At 43.9% G+C, this 15642-nt stretch overlaps 1 protein-coding gene across 1 annotated transcript in view; it reads left to right on the forward strand.

Moving 5' to 3' along the window:
* Positions 1 to 210: 210 nt before the first annotated feature.
* Positions 211 to 15642, forward strand: part of LOC132884740 (membrane-spanning 4-domains subfamily A member 4A-like) — a 29593-nt gene continuing 14161 nt past the window's right edge. The window contains exon 1 of the mRNA XM_060918639.1: positions 211 to 303. The gene's annotated coding sequence lies outside the window, so the exon portion shown is untranslated. The remainder of the gene's footprint in view (positions 304 to 15642) is intronic.

A 15642-nucleotide genomic window follows, 5' to 3' on the forward strand; every position in this document is an offset into this window, starting at 1 on the left:
CCTGCTGAAAATACTTCTGCTCTGTGGAACAAAAACAACAGCAGGCTTGGCTCTGATTCTCTCTGGAGCTCTGTGTCATGTTCAGACATCACATCTGGTTGCACAACTGCTTTGTGGGATTTTTTTTCTTTTCTTTTTTCATTCAGGTCTTGTATCTCGACTCAATCTCGAGGCAGGAAATCTGCGTCACTGGAACTGTAAACATCATTTCTGAAGAATAGGAGGAGTTTAGGATAACAGTACACTGACGAAATGAAAGTGTTGAGAGAGAGAGAGAGAGACTGCACTGCTAAAGGACAGGAGGTAAAATAAGCCTTTTTGTCTTTATTAAACTAAATGATTTCTATTGTTTTTAACAGACATGTAACAGGAGCAGATCAGTGTTTTCTTTAAAGAGAGGTAAAGGAGTGAAAAATGTTTTAAAATGGCTTCTTTTTCTGGTTTTGTCTTGCAAACTGGGTGACTGTAGAATTTTACTCCATAGTTTTACCTCAAATGTCAAGTTCAGTGTGAATAAAGTGATTATTTTCAGGATTGGACACAATACTGAGAAATGATACTGAAGTGAAAGTATAAATAATGTGTTAAAAAGTCTTGGTTAACAATGGATGTAGAAAGTCAGAAGAAAAAAAAAAGTAGTCCAGGGTTATTTTGAAATGCATTTGATTATAAAAATTAAATATTTTCAACTGATTTGATCTGATGAAATTAATGTAAGGTCACATCTAATATGTTGAAAAAAATGTTAAAATGTAAAAAAAAAAAGTCGTCAAACCTACCTAAGGACTCTTTGCCCTCATCAGTCCTGGTTATTTATTTATTAAACATACTTAAACTGAGAACCTTTTGCAAGGTCTTCCTTCACTGTAATTTATCAGCTTTAAGCTTCCCAGCTCAGAGACATGAATATCAGAAAACCTGTGACCATTTCACCATTTCAACACAAACGAAGGCAGATGTTTTAGCTCAGATTAGCTCATCTACAGAGAGCCACCCAAAACTAAAACACACTTTTACATGGTGATAAAAAAGGATAATGTGTTAAACTTTATAGCATACATGATATCATGGTTCAACAAAAAAAGACATGATGTGATAAATGGTGAAAAAAAATCACAATTTAATATACTGTGTGTCAAGATCACGAACATCATGGGTGGTAACTAGTGGGAAATACACCACTCGTACTTTTCATAGAAACTATGTCCAGGATATTGAGTATCATATGTCTCAATATTCTCACTCATGAGGAAATCGAGGAATTGTTTTGATAAATTTGGGGACTTTTTGCTTGTGAATGTCTCGATATAAAAAAAGAAAATCATACATTGGATTGAAGATATGAAGTTTATCTTCTTGTGTTGAAAAACTTGTATTTTTCAGACAAAATACATCACGGATCTGAGTGAGATATTTAAATAATATTGGCTGGCTTTTTTTCATGGTCTATCAGATATATTCCATTCAGCTAGCATGATACTGAACGAGTCGAAGGCGAGTAGCTGAATGGAATACAGTGGATATAAAAAGTTTACACACTCCGGTAAAATGATGAGTTTTTCTGATGTGCAAAAAATGAGACCATGATAAATAATATCAAAACTTTTCCCAGCTTTAATGTGACCTATAACCTGTACAATTCAATTGAAAAACAAAAAAATCTGTTTGGGGATAAAACATAAAAAGTAAAAAATGTACAATAAGCTGGTTGCATAACTGTGCACACCGTTAAACTAATACTTTGTTGAAGCACCTTTTGCTTTAATGACAGCATTCAGTCTTTTTGGGTTCACACCTGCCATCAATTAAAATGACTCTGATTAACACCAAATAAAGTTCAGACATTTACTCAGTTGCATTCTCCAGCAAAAGCAATAAGCTGTATATCTGATATACCATGAAATAAAGCCATTATTATTATTATTATTATTATTATTATTATTATTATTATCCATACACATTCATTTCAGGTGTTCAACGCGTCTTTCTCTTTCAAAATTCTCTCAAAATCTTACATATTTAATGAAACAAAACTGGCGGCCATGTTTGTTTACAAACTGTCCCAGTCGCTCGCTAGTGCAGAAGTTTTATGTCTCTGACGTGTGATGTCATGTTGTCTTGACAACCATGCAATATTGTAAACCATATTCAGTGTTCAATCTCCACTGGGTAGAGTGATGTAATACATGTAGGATAAGCGATATGCTAACAATATTGCATGCTATCAAACTGAATGAATGAAATCTGCTCGAAGGGAATAGAACACATTTTTATTCCATCGAACAAGTTTCCTGTGTGTATAATAACTCCCAGTATTTCACTCCGATAACATCACTCCCAGTGTTTTCCCTCTGACTAGACGCACGTTGTCAAAATGGTGAGTCCATTCAAAATTAAAAATCTTTTTATTTTTATTGACGTGTTTTTTTTTCATTCCGGTCACTTGTGATATATACATTAACCACTTGAAGATAAACTTCGCACCACCGTGTAATATCCTTTATACACACACATACACACACATATTATATATATAGGTGGCACGGTGGTGTAGTGGTTAGCGCTGTCGCCTCGCAGCAAGAAGGTCCGGGTTCGAGCCCCGTGGCCGGCGAGGGCCTTTCTGTGTGGAGTTTGCATGTTCTCCCCGTGTCCGCGTGGGTTTCCTCCAGGTGCTCCGGTTTCCCCCACAGTCCAAAGACATGCAGGTTAGGTTAACTGGTGACTCTAAATTGACCGTAGGTGTGAATGTGAGTGTGAATGGTTGTCTGTGTCTATGTGTCAGCCCTGTGATGACCTGGTGACTTGTCCAGGGTGAACCCCGCCTTTCACCCGAAGTCAGCTGGGATAGGCTCCAGCTCGCCTGCGACCCTGTAGAACAGGATAAAGTGGCTAGAGATAATGAGATGAGAATGAGGTGAGATAAAATGCTTTCCTGTGTTAAAACGCTGACTGCTTGCTGTGCACAGAGCTGCATTTCTCTCCTGGAAAAACTAATTCATTTAAAAAATGCTTTACAACTCATACATTTACTGCACATTTTTTTTATCACTCGTAAATGACTTTCCATTGCTGTTAGCTCATCCGGCTGACAGGAGATGAGTTTATGCCATCATGTGTCATCCATCATCAGGCGTCATCCACATTTCATGAAAATCGCTTCTTGTTTCTCAATTCTTCACTGATCTTTATTATTTTTTGGCAGAAAGGTAGGTCCACCTGGGGCGCATATAGCTTCTACCTAAATGTGCATAATTGCAATTAATAATGAATATACGGAGTAATTAAACAATCCCTAATGAGCAGTTTCCACACAAATCACTTCTCCCTCAATTCTTCACCGATGTTGATTCTTTCTAGCAGGAAGGTAGGTATACCTAGGGTGCATATAACTTCTACACAGATTTGCTTCATTATAATTATTAATGAAGTTACAGATTAATTAAGCCTTAATGAGCAGTTCAACAAAAATCGGTCAATTCCTCTCCATTTTGGAAAATCTTTCAGGCATTTTAAATCAGGCATCACTCTGCTGTGGTCCTTTAAGCTGCACTTGATTATAACTCCTGAAAGTGTGTCGGCTTCATTGCAACATCTTCATTGAGTTAGATGAAGTGAAAACTGCAGCATAGGAGACAAAGATGTTTGAGAAAAAGGATGTTTATCAGCACTTTGTGTCCTACTCTGCAATTTTCACTACATCTACACTCACCGGCCACTTTAATTGGAACTCGTTGTTGATTCAAAGATCCCTGTTCTTAGCTGGAGGAGTGGAACCCAGTGTGTTCTTCATGTCTGTTGTTGCATGCTGAGATGCTTTTCTGCTCACCATGGTTGGAAAGAGTGATTATTTGAGTTACTACAGTGGATATAAAAAGTGTACACAGCCGGTTAAAATGATAGGTTTTTCTGATTTAAAAAAATGAGACCACAATAAATTATTTCAAAACTTTCCCCACCTTTTATGTGACCTATAACCTGTACAATTTAATTGAAAACCAAACAAATCTGTTAGGGGTAAAAACATAAAAAATACAAGCATGTACAATAAGGTAACTGCATAAGTGTGCATTGCTGGGGGCTAGCAGAAACACCAGCATGTCCACTGTGCCCGGGACTAGGCTCCCTAGAGCACATCCTAAGCTGTTGCCCTAAAGCCCTGGGAGAGGGGAGGTACACCTGGCACCATGACCATGTGCTGAAGGCAGTAGCTGACGCCATCTCCTCAGAATCCAGCAGAGGAAACATCAGCTCCCATCAAGGCACAACATCACCTTCATCAGGGCAGGGGAGAAACCTCAGGCGACACACAAGGTCTTGACTAGGCTACTAGCCACAGCCCATGACTGGCAGTTGAAAGTGGACCTTGGGAGGCAGCTGAAGTTCCCAGAGTGCATTGCAAGGACGTTACTCAGGCAAGACTTGGTCTTAACATCTGAGCCCACTAATCAAGTAGTGCTGATGGAGTTTACAGTCCCCTGGGAAGACCGGATGGAGGAGGCCCACAAACGCAAGAAGGCCAAATACCTGGAGCTGGTAGAGGCCTACAGACAGAGTGGCTGGAGGGCCCACTGTGAGCCAATTGAGGTGGGCTGCAGAGGTTTTCTAGGGCAATCTGTGCACCAGGCATTCAGGCTCCTTGGCATCAGTGGGTTGCTAGAAAGAAGATCCACCAGAAACATCAGTGAGGCTGATGAAAAAGCCTCAAGGTGGCTGTGGATCAAGAGAGGAGATACATGGCATAGCGCACTGCTTGGCCACAAACCGGGGACTGATCATCCCTGGTTGGGTTGCCCAGGTGAGGGTGTCTGATGATGTCAGACCCGAAACACCCAATGACCCTGGGTTCATCACTGACTATGTGTCCAAGCCCCACCGTCAAGGTGTTTCATGGAACTATCATTACTGGCCTGCCAGTGACTTCCAGGAAGGGCTGGGTGACAACCATGAATACTGTAGTGTGGTGACGACTGGAGAGACAGTGGCCAGCACAGAGAGATGACAACCTGGGCAGCGAGGGTTAGCACCCTGAGCTGCAGCTCCTGTGAGGGAGCCCCTACACTAAGCTACAGAAAGTGCCAAGGAAAGATACCCCCAGGGGTGCCCGGGGGGGGGGGATGAGCATCCCAAACAGACGGATCTCAGGGTACAAGACATGAGCGATGGATCATCGACACCAAGAGCAATCTGTTTCTGTGGCAAGGTCTGTAAGAACCTGAGAGGCCTGAGGATCCACACAAGGAGGAAGCAAGTTGAACAATGCATAGAGCTAATGTCTAGCATTGATCCTGGTGAGACAGAGGAGGAGCAGGACCTGAAGCAACCCCACAGTGTCCAGAACCTCCACACTCTACATGCTGCCCCTAGCAAGCCATCGGAACATCGCCGGATCTTATGGCCTGCTGCACACAAGGAGACTGAGTGGCGCCAGTTGGATGAAGACGTTAATGCTACCTTTGAAGTAGTGTCCAGGGGGGGAGTTGATCAGTGACTCCAGCTGATGTCTTCTCTGATCATCAGCATTGGCACTGAGAGATTTGGCATCAAAGAACCAAAGGCCAAGAACACCGTCAGGCCAAACTGGCATGAGACCAAGATCTCCCAGCTCAGGAAAGAACTGAAGGCCCAAAAACAGCAATACAGGAAGGCAAGTGAGGAGGAAAGACCAGCCCTTACAGAGCTTCGGAACAACTTAAGACAGAAGCTTATCTCCCTTCGACGTGCTGAGTGCCACAGGAAAAGGGGCAGAGAGAGGGCTCACAAGCGCACTGCCTTCATAGCAAATCCATTTGGATTTACTAAACAGCTGCTAGTGCAGAAGGGAAAAGGGACACTGGCCTGCCCAGAAGAGGAGATGAATCAACACCTCTGTGACACATACAGCGACAGCAGGAGAGAGGAAGATCTGCCCCCCTGCAGAGAGCTGATTACAACCCCCAGAACCCTCCACCCCATTCAACATCAAAGAGCCCACCCTGGCAGAAGTCAGGGGCACAGTGAGAGCTGCTCGGACCAGTGCAGCCACAGGGCCAAGTGGAGTGCCATACAAAGTCTATAAACATTGTCTGAGACTCCTTGAGAGGCTATGGAGACTTATCAAGGTAGTATGGTGGAAGGGAAAGATAGCCAAGCAGGGGCGATATGCTGAAGGTGTCTGGATACCTAAGGAGGAGAATGCAAGCAGCATCTCACAGTTTCGCACCATCTCCCTGCTCAGCCTGGAAGGCAAGATCTTTTTCAAGATTCTTGCTAACAGGCTAACTGAGTACCTCCTGAGGAATTCCTATATTGACACAACAGTGCAGAAGGGAGGAGTTCCAGGCATACTGGGCTGTTTAGAACACACAAGAGTGGTCACTCAGTTGATAAGGGAGGCAAGGGGAAACCGAGGGAACCTGGCAGTTATTTGGCTTGACCTTGCCAATGCCTACAGATCCATTCCACACAAGCTTGTTTCAACAGCTTTAACAACATACCATGTACCAGAGAAGATCAACGAACTCATTTGGGACTATTACAGCAGTTTTAGTCTGAGTTGCTAGGTCCTAACCAGGATGGAAGTAACATGCTGACAGAGCCCGAGCCCATGCCTGAGTCCAGTTCTGAGTCTAAGTGAAGTCTGGAGTTTGAGCTAGAACCAAGTCTGGAGTCCAAGCCAAATCCTGAGTGTGAACTCGAATCAAGTTCACAGTCCAAATCTAGTCCAGAGCTTGAGTCCTCTACAGAGCCTGAATACAGCCTTGAGCCTGAGTCCAAGCCAGTTCCTGAACTGCTACCTGAGTCTTCTCCAGAGCTTGAGCCAGAGTCCAGTCCAGAGCTCCAGCCACCTCCAGAGCTTAAGTCATCCCCTGAGCCCAAGTCATCTTCGGCGCTTGAGAACATTTCCAGCCCTGTGTCCAAACCAGTTCCAGAACTTCAGCTTGAGTCATCTCCTGAGGTGGAGCCAGAGTCCAGCCCAAAGCTCAACTTGTCTCCAGAGCTTGAATCCAGCCTGGAGGTTGAGTCCACCTTCAGGCTTGGATCTGAGCCAAGTCCAAGACCCAAGTCAAGTCCGGAGTCTGAGCATGATTCCGCCCCAGAGCCCAAGTCAAGTCCTGAACTCAAGCCCACTCCTAGTCAAGAATCCAAGTCTTGTCCTGAGCCTGAGCCTGAACCCCCACTGGGGTCAAGTATGATGGATTTTCGTTCCCAGTGGGAGCTCTTTGGGAGGGGGTTCTGTCAGTCCTGCATGCTGTGGTGTGTGCACCTGAAGGCATGCCTCGGATAGTACATGCGCTGAGTTGGCTCCAGCATGCACAACGTGAACAACGCGCACCTGAACACAATTAAGGAACTGTGTGTGTACCTATTTAAGGACTGTGCTGATGCACTATTAGTGCAAAGTATTACGATATGCCAGTATACATTACTGAGCCTTTCTACCCGTGTTCTTGATTTCCTGGTTTCTTGATTCCTTCACCTGTTTCTTCTTCTTGTTCTCGCTTTGCCTCTAATATCCTGTTTGTGCCTCACCTGACCCTTTTGCCTGTTATCACATTTTCAAGTTCAAGTTTAAAAGTGTTTGTCATATGCACAGTCAGGACATGTCCTCTTGCACAATGAAATTCTTTGTTTGCTGTCCACCATGAATGCCAAATACAAATAATTAAATAGGCAGAAGAAGTAATACAAAGTAAAGTCAGTATAGTGCAAAAATAAAAGCAAAGAAAAGCAAAAGCAACAAAATAAAAGAAAATCCAGTATAGTACAAAATAAAGGTAAATGTAGTGCAAAATAGGTAGTGTAATACAAAAATAAGGCAATGATCAGATGTAGCAGCAGAAGGGCAGTAATGTGCGAATGTGCAAACAATGTAACCAGATGTAAACAGTCAAGGAAACAGCAGCAAAAATGGCAGTAATGTACAAACTATGTAACCAGATGTAAACAGTCAAGGAACAGCAGCAAGAGGCACAATAATGTGCAACCATGTGCAAACAATGTAACCAGTTGTAAACAATCAAAGAACAGCAGCAAAAAGGGCAGTAATGTGCAAACAAATGTAAAGAGATGTAAACAGTCGAGGACAGTTTACAGGGAGTTAGTCCATGGCTATAGACTCTTGTCAGCTGTTCAGGAGTCTGATGGTGATGGGAAAGAAAGAGCTCTTTAGTCTGACAGTCTTACATTTCACACTTCTGTACCTCTGGCCTGAGGGTAGAAGTGTGAACAGTCCATGCTGGGTGGGTGGGGTCTTTGAGGATGGAGGCAGCTCTCCTGTGGACTCTGCAGTGGTAGATGCTCTGCAGAGAGGGCAGTGGAGTTTTGGTGATCCTCTCAGCAGTCTTCACCACCCTGTGCAGATGTTTGCGGTCCATAGCTGTAGCGCTGCTGTACCACACAGTGATGCAATTGGTCAGGATGCTCTCAATCACGGAGCTGTAAAAGTTGCTGAGGATCTTGGGCAACATACCAAACTTCCTCAGCCTCCTCAGAAAGTGCAGTCACTGTTGAGCCTTCCTAACCAGCTGTGTGGTGTTAGGTGTCCAGGTGAGATCCTCACTGATGTGAACACCCAGGCATTTGAAGCTGCTCACCCTCTCCACCTCAAGCTCCCGGATGAACAGTGACCAATGAGGTGAAGACACCAGACTGGCCACCTCCTTCCTGTAGGGCGTTTTGTCACCACCAGTGATGCGTCCTATCACTGCGGTGTTGTCCGCGAACTTCAGGATGACGTTGTCCTTGTGGGAGGCGACACAGTCATGGGTGAATAGAGTGTAGAGGATGGGGCTGAGGACGCATCCCTGTGGGGTGCCAATGTTTGTGATGATGCTGGATGAAGTCCAATTACCAATCCTGACAGTCTGAGGCCTGCCAGTCAGGAAGTCGAGGAGCCAGTCACAGAGGGTGGGGTGCAAACAAAGTCTGGAAAAGTTTATGGATGAGTTTGTGGGGGATGACCATGTTGAAGGCAGAGCTGTAGTCAACAAAGAGCATCCTGAATTTTTTTTTTTGTCTTGCCTGCTGATTTGGACAGTTTGCCTGTGTGTGTTTTACATGCTTGTGTTTACATGTGTATATATAGTTACTGTTATTATTAAACTGATTTACTTCTGCACTTATATCTGCCTCCCTTGTGCACCTGACAGCTTTTAACACCAGACATAATCACAAAGCAGCTTTACAGAAAATTAAAGTCTTTAAACATATGATATAATTTTATCCCAAAATAAATTTATTTATTCCTGATGATGAAGCCTGAGGTGATGGTGGTAAGGAAAAAACTCCCTCAGTCGACACGAGGTAGAAACCTCGAGAGGAACCAGACTCAAAAGGGAACCCATCCTCATCTGGGTGACAACAGATAGCGTGATTATAAATTACTCACTTCCATAACTGTGTCCTAAAGAGTCACAAAGTACAACTGTGTCACCAGGAAATTTATTATAGTTTTAACAGGAAGTCTGTTTTGTTGAAGTTATAAACTTCATTGATGGAGACTTCAAGTGAAAAAAGTTATCAGCCATCACAGCAAAACTGTACGTTTTCAAAGGTATGTTCCAAGTGAGACTTTCAACTGTCCACATGGGGCTGTCCTCCACAATACAGGAGCAATGTGATGAGACTCCAGCCAGAAGTAGGGCATCAGGATGGATCAAGCAAGTCTGAAGAACAGAAGAGGTCGGCATCTTACTGGTGTCTCAGGATTGACATGCAACTCAGAGAGGGATAGACAGAGGGAAGTGATGCAGACAGGGGAGGATCATGTCCATAAACCATCAATAAAACTATTCCTCTTCTCTATGTTTGTGCCTGCTTGCATTTTTATTCATAAAATCAGAAAATTACTTCATAATCCACGATCCATTCCAAGTTCCAACCAATTCCAGGTTCATTAACATTAACATTCATTAACATTATTTATAATCAGGAGCCACATGGGCCCATAGGGGACCTTTTTTTTTTTCATGATATCTTCCTTCATATTCATCATAAGTGCTAATGGGCGAGGTTTGCTGTGCCTGGCAACAAATTATTATTATTATTATTATTATTGGGTGGCATGGTGGTGTAGTGGTTAGCGCTGTCACCTCACAGCAAGAAGGTCCGGGTTCGAGCCCTGTGCCTGGCAAGGGCCTTTCTGTGCAGAGTTTGCATGTTGTCCGCGTGGGTTTCCTCCGGGTGCTCCAGTTTCCCCCACAGTCCAAAGACATGCTATTAGGTTAACTGGTGCCTCTAAACTGACCGTAGGTGTCAATGTGAGTGTGAATGGTTGTCTATGTGTCAGCCCTGTGATGACCTGGCGACTTGTCCAGGGTGTACCCCTCCTTTTGCTCGTAGTCAGCTGGGATAGGCTCCAGCTTGCCTGCGACCCTGTAGAACAGGATAAAGCGGCTAGAGATGATGAGATGACAATAAGCTGGTTGCATAAGTGTGCACACCCTTAAACTAATATGTTGTTCCATAAGTTCCAACCAATTCCAGGTTCATTAACATGACACAAATTGAAGATGATGTCCTGTTGCTTTTTAATCCAACCTAAACACTGCCACTTGTACCATATTTCTTTACAAAGAAAATAAATATGCTAAAATGCTTTCCTGTGTTAAAATGCTGACCGCTTGCTGTGCACAGAGCTGCATTTCTCTGCTGGAAAAAAAAATTTCATTTTAAAAATGTTGTCCAAATTATACATTCACTGCACATGTTTTTCATCACTCGTAAATGACTGTTAGCTCATCCAGCTGACAAGTGATGGTTTATGCCATCATGTGCTGTCCGTCATCCAAGTCGTCCACATTTCATGAAAATCACTTCTTGTTTCTCAATTCATCAATGTTTATTCTTTTTGGCAGAAAGGTAGGTCTGCCTGGAGTGCATATGGCTTCTACCTAAATTTGCATAATTGCAATTAATAATGAAGATATGGAGTAATTAATCAATCCCTAATGAGCAGTTTCCACACTAATCACTTCTCTCTCAATTCACCAATTTTGATTCTTTCTAGCAGGAAGGTAGGGGTACCTAGGGTGCATATAACTTCTACCCAGATTTGCTTCATTATAATTATTAATGAAGTTACAGGTTAATTAAGCCTTAATGAGCAGTTCTACAAAAATCGGTCAATTCCTCTCCGTTTTGGAAAATCTTTCAGGCATTTTAAATCAGGTGTCACTCTACTGTGAGTCAAATTGTGGTCCTTTAAGCTGCACTTGATTATAATGCCTGAAAGTGCTTCAGCTTCACTGCAACATCTTCACTGAGTTAGAGGAAATGAAAACTGCAACATAGGAGACAAAGATGTTTGAGAAAAAGGATGTTTATCAGCACTTTGTGTCCTACTCTGCAATTTTCACTACATCTACACTCACTGGCCACTTTAACAGGAACTTGTTCCTGAGTCTAAGATCCCTGTTCTTGGCTGCAGGAGTGGAACCCAGTGTGTTCTTCTGTTTGTTGTTGCATGCTGAGATGCTTTTCTCGTCACCATTCTTGGAAAGAGTGATTATATGAGTTACTACAGTGGATATAAAAAATGTGTAGACACCCCGTTAAAATGATTTTTTTTTTTTTACATCAGAAAAATCTGAGACCACAATGAATAAATTCAAAATTTTTCTCACCTTTAACATGACCTATAACCTGTACAATTCAATTGAAAATCAAATAAATCTGTTGGGGGAAAAATAAAAAATAAAAACATGTACAATAAGGTGGTTGCATAAGTGTGCACATCCTTAAACTAATACGTTGTTGAAGCACCTTTTGATTTAATTATAGCATTCAGTCTTTTGGGGTTGGAGTCTATCAGCCTGCCACATCTAGACTTGGCAATATTTGCCCACTCTTCCTTGCAAAAGCGCTCCAAATCTGTCAGATTGCGAGGGCGTCTCTTGTGCACAGCCCTCTTCAGGTCACCCCACAGATTTTCAATTGGATTTTAAAAGGCCCAATGTAACATGGCTGGAGTTTTTTGCAAATGTTGGGTTCTCGGAGGTTCTTTGTGGCCACCCACACTCTGTTGCCAGGAGAAAAGTTAGGGTTGTCTCCTCGGTGTTTGTCTGCATATTCCTTATATTTGGTATTGACCATTTCGAGACATTGGTCAACCTCCTCCTATATGCTTTGGCTGCATGTGAACCAATCCTCCATTGACTGGACTTGGCTAGGAGTGTCATCCCAAGGGAATAAGGGAGGCTGGTAGCCAAGTATACACTGAAATGGTATTAGCTGTGTAGCAGAATGTCTCAGAGAATTTTGTGCATACTCAGCCCATGGGAGATAACGTGCCCAGTCCCCCTGATTGCACATGCAAAAAATTCTGAGGAAGCAGCTGAATTATTGGTTAGCCCTTTCAACTTGCCCATTGGACTGGGGGTGGTAGCTGGAGGTAAGGCTAACTGATACCCCGAGTCGATCCATGAAACTTATCCAGAAACGAGAGATGAATTGGGAGCCCCGATCACTGACAATGTCTTCTGGGATATGGTAGTATCTAAACACATGCTGGAAGAGGATCTCAGCTGTTTGAAATGCACTGGGGATGGCTGGTAGAGGGGATAAGCTTGAGACCTTTCGAGAAAGAGTCTATGATGGCTGTGTTGCCTTCAGACGAGGGAAGGTCGGTGATGAAGTCTATAGCAATATGTGCCCATGGTCTTTGAGGTGTTGGCAGAGGACATAACTTGCCAGCGGGAGGCATTCTGGGAACTTTGGCCTGAACACATGTGGAACAAGAGGCGATGTACTGGTTAATGCCGGTCAGCATATTTTCCCATCAATACTTGTTTCTAAGCATTAGGTGTGTATGCTGGCTGCCTGGATGACCTGTGATGGGAGATGAATGAGCCCAAGTAATGAGACGACCTCGAAACGGTTTTTGGCACATAGAGCAGGCCGGGTGGTAGATTGTCAGGTAATGTAGATGGTTGGGAATGTCTTATCTCTCTGTCAAGGTCCCATGTGATGAACTGTACGAAGCATTGAGATGGAAGAATGGGGTGACTGATGGACTTTTGGTGTGCTGAACTGAAACTTCAAGAAAGTGCATCTGCCTTAGTGTTCTTGGAATCAGGGTAAAATGAAATGGTGAAGTTAAATCTGGTGAAGAAAAAGGCCCACCTGGTTTGGTAAGGGTTCAGCCTCTTGGCTGACTTGAGGTACTCAAGATTCTTGTGATCGGTGAGGATAATGATGGGGTGCATAGCTCCCGAAAGCCAGTGTCTCCATTCTTCTAGGGCCAATTTTATGACCAGCAGTTCTCTGTTGCCAATGTCATAATTCTTCTCAGCAGAGGAGAGCTTCTTGGAGAAGGTGGCTATGGGATGGAGCTTTTGTTTTTCACTGAAGTGTTGGGATAGGATTGCCCCTACTCCCGTGTCCGATGCATCCACTTCTACAGTGAAAGGTCTGGTACGGTCTGGATGCTGTAGGACTGGAGCAGTGGTGAAGGACTTTTTGAGATGCTGGAACGCTTCTTCGGCCCAGGGATTCCACTGGAGGCATCTGGGTCCTTTCTTAAGTAGCATGGCTAGGGGGTTAGTGATGGTACCAAAACCACTAATGAACTGGTGGTAGAAATTGGTGAAACCAAGGAAGCGCTGAAGTTCCCTGATGGAGGTAGGAGTCGGCCAAGAGGTCACTGCGGATAATTTCAAGGAGTCCATGCTGACTCCTTCAGCACTAATGATGTACCCCAGGAAGATGTGTTTCTGATGAAACTCACATTTCTAGGCCTTGACATAGAGGTGATTTTTGAGATGATGTTGTAATACATGTCAGCATACTCTTGGTGACTGCTCTCATCAGGAGAGTGGATTAAGACATCATCGATATATGTGATGGCATACTTACCCAGCATGTCCCGTAGAACATCACTGATAAGACACTGGAACACATAGGCCGCTGAAGAAGGACCATACGTCATTACCCGGGATTCAAAATGGCTGGTGGTAGTGCTAAAGGCGGTCTTCCACCCATCGCCCTCTTTGATCCGGATCAAATTATAAGCACTTCTCACATCAAGTTTTGAAAAGACTTTGGCCAATCTTAACTGCTCTAGGGCCGCAGGAACCAGAGGAAGAGGATATTGATACTTAACAGAGACTTGGTTAAGTCCACGATAATCTATACAGGGCCAAAGTCCACCTCCTCTCTCCTCAACAAAGAAGAAGCCTGCAGAAGCTGGAGACTTGGATGGTCGGATGTAACCCTGCTTAATAGCCTCCTGAATGTATTCCTCCATGGCCACTTGCTCCTTCTAGGACAAAGGATATATGCATACATGAGGTGGTGACATGCCCGGCAGTAGATCTATGGTGCAGTCATAAGGTCGATGTGGTGGTAATCCACATGTCTTTCCCTTGCTGAAGACCTCCAGTAAGTCCTTGTAACATTCTGGAACCTTGTCCAGGGAGTCTAGTTGAGGGCTTTCCACAGAGGTGGAGGTGAGGTTGATTCATGGGTGTGAAATGCAATTCTGGAAGCAGGTGGAAGACCATTGGAGGATTTCCTTATTCTGCCAGGATATCAGTGGGTCATGAAGTTGAAGCCAAGGGTAACCAAGGATAAGATTGTGATTGTCAGTGGTGGTGACATAAAGGGAGATGTGCTCTGAATGAAGAGCTCCCACCTGAATGTGAATAGATGTGGTCCTAGTGGTGACTAGGCCATCTCCTTTAGGTCCTCCATCTATGGTCTGGATGTTGAGTGCGCTTTGCAAAAGGGTTGTTGGCAGGTTGAACTTCTGCACCACTGATAAGGTTTCCTTCTGTTCCTGAATCAGTGAAAGCACAGAGTGTGTGCGTGGTATCCGTGAGCTTTAATAGTACTGGAACTTTAAAGGATTTAGAGTTAAATCTTCTTACCGGACTCGCTGTGCATGTAGGCTCTTCTACTGCCGACTTACGGGGATGATGAATGGGACAGTTATTCAGTCGATGTCCTGAGTTTCCACAGTAAAAACAATCTCTCCCTTCTTCTCCTCTCACGCTCAGATCGACAGAGCCTAGTATGTGAAACCTCCATGGGAGCACTGTCATTGGAGTTCGTGTCAGGTTTAGCGCTTTCCTGAATGAAGGGTCTGTGAGTCAGCAGATGATCCAGTTGAATCGCTAGATCCATCAGCGAGTCCAAAGTGAGCCATTCATCATGGCAGGTGAGTTCACTTAGAACTGCGGGGTGTAGACCCTGGCAGAAAACAGCTTTCAAAGCGGGTTCGTCCCATCCACTCACCACTCTATTGTTCTGAAATCAAGAGCATATTCTGCTACACTTTGGGAACCTTGCAAAATGGTTAACAGACTCTCTCCGATTTCAATTCCCTCTGGTTCGTGGTTAAAAACTCTTTTAAACATGGAGAAGAATTGCTCATAGGAAATCGACTGATCTTGTTCTTTGTCCCAAATTGCACTGGCCCAGCGCAGCACTTTGCCTGTGAGTAAAGTAATAAACTTATCAATCTTGTGCTTGTCAGAAAGGGTAGGCATGGTAGTGAAATACATTGAACACTGAAGCAAGAAACCCTTGCACTCGGTGGGGTCTCTGGCAAATTTCCCTGGAGGTGGAAGTTGTAGTGCAGAGCTGAAGAGGGACTCAGGGCACTGTAGGAGGGCCTGCAATATCACAGTTGCTAGCTGCGACATGCGGGTGTTGAGGTCCACT

This window comes from Neoarius graeffei, chromosome 4, assembly GCF_027579695.1.
Source record: "Neoarius graeffei isolate fNeoGra1 chromosome 4, fNeoGra1.pri, whole genome shotgun sequence".
In the NCBI taxonomy this organism is placed as follows: domain Eukaryota; kingdom Metazoa; phylum Chordata; class Actinopteri; order Siluriformes; family Ariidae; genus Neoarius; species Neoarius graeffei.